General features: G+C 45.1%; 1 pseudogene; it reads right to left on the bottom strand.

Moving 5' to 3' along the window:
- Positions 1-314: 314 nt before the first annotated feature.
- On the bottom strand, positions 315-770 carry LOC110301182 (annotated as a pseudogene).
- Positions 771-1,706: the final 936 nt, after the last annotated feature.

Below are 1,706 nucleotides of genomic sequence, written 5' to 3' on the forward strand. Positions count from 1 at the left end.
CCACAGAATCAGACTTTTAAAAAAATATTATTTGTTTATTTTATGTATATGAATACACGGATGCTGTCATCAGACACACCAGAAGAGGGCATTGATTACAGATGATTACGAGCCACCATGTAGTTGCTGGGAATTGAACTCAGGACCTCTAGAAGAGCATTCAGTGCTCTTAACCTCTGAGCCATCTCTCCAGCCCCAGACTTTGGGGTTTTTTTTTTTTTCTTTTTTTTCTTTTGGTTGTTTTGTTTTTGTTTTCTAACGTTAAAATCCTAGGATGTTTATTACAAAGGTAAACCCTGATCCTTGAGATGGGCTTATCGGTAGGATTTCTGGTATTGGGCACGGGCACCAGGACCTCCAAACTTTTTGGATTCGCAGCGACGGGGGTCAGCTACAAGCAGGGTTCGATCGTATTGGATGAGGATATCTTTGATCTCCTTCTTAGAGGCTTCATCCACATACTTTTGGTAATAAGCTACCAGGGCCTTTGAGATGGACTGTCGGATGGCATAAATTTGGGCCACATGTCCACCACCCTTCACACGGACCTGGATATCCACACCAGCAAATCGCTCCTTGCCCAGAAGCAAAACAGGCTCCAGTAACTTGTACTGCAGCATGCGCGGCTCGGTCATCTCCAGGGGACGTCTGTTCACCTTGATGAGCCCATTTCCCCGTTTGCAGTGGGCCACAGCCGTGGCTGTTTTCTTGTGTCCGAAGACCTGCAAGGACTGCAGCAGACCCTTGGACAGCATAGCTCCGAGCACAAGCACGAGATCCTTACCGCGCGCAGCGCCACGATCGGAAAAGGGCCAGACTTTGTTTTAATCAGAGTATTTTTTGTTTTGTTTGCTTGTTTGATATGCTTTGCTTTGCTTTGTTTGTTTGTAAGACTGGGTCTCCTGTAGCCAAGGCTGACCTTGACATCACCATGTGGCCAAGGATGACCTTGAAGTCACCATGTGGTCAAGAATGCCCTTGAACCTCCTGCCTTTACTTTCCAAATACTGGGATTATAGGTGTACATCATCATGGGTCATTATAACTCAGGGGTCAAACTTAGAGTTTTACAAACACTGACTGCCCACTGAGCTAGGTCCCCAGCCTCTCTCCCTTTGGTTTTAACCTTTCACCCACTATCTCTTCATCTTTTTACTTTTACTCATCAGTTTCTAGCAACTTCCCAGTGCAGTGTCTCCCTGGAATAGGATCTTAGACCTGGTAGCACGCATGAGTCTGGTCCTGTGCTGTAGCTCCGTGCTCTCCAGTTAAGGGTGTAAGCTCCAGAGGGTACTGTTTACTTCTCTGTAATCTTTCAACCCTTTATGGAGTCAGGATTGACTCTGCATCGGGTACTGTGAGAAGTAAAAGCTGAATAGAATAGACATCAACCCTACCTTAGGTAAACTTTAATTGAGAAGTATGTATAACTTCCCTGTAAGGACAGAGTCTTTGTAAGTGCTGTCGTGATTCAGAGTCCAGGGGCATCCTTTCTAACAAGTTAGCCACAAAAGTTGTCAGGAGTAAGGTCAAAGATGAATGGGTCTGGAAGATTCAATCGGCAGTAATATTCTGTCTTGCCATTGGATTACTATTTTTTTAAGTCACAATGATAATTACAAGCAGTTACAGGGGCTATAGAGATGACTAAGAGAACTTGCTGCTCTTGCAGAGGACCCAAGTTGAGCTCCTAGCACATGGTGGCT

Source organism: Mus caroli, chromosome 1, assembly GCF_900094665.2.
Source record: "Mus caroli chromosome 1, CAROLI_EIJ_v1.1, whole genome shotgun sequence".
Taxonomy (NCBI): domain Eukaryota; kingdom Metazoa; phylum Chordata; class Mammalia; order Rodentia; family Muridae; genus Mus; species Mus caroli.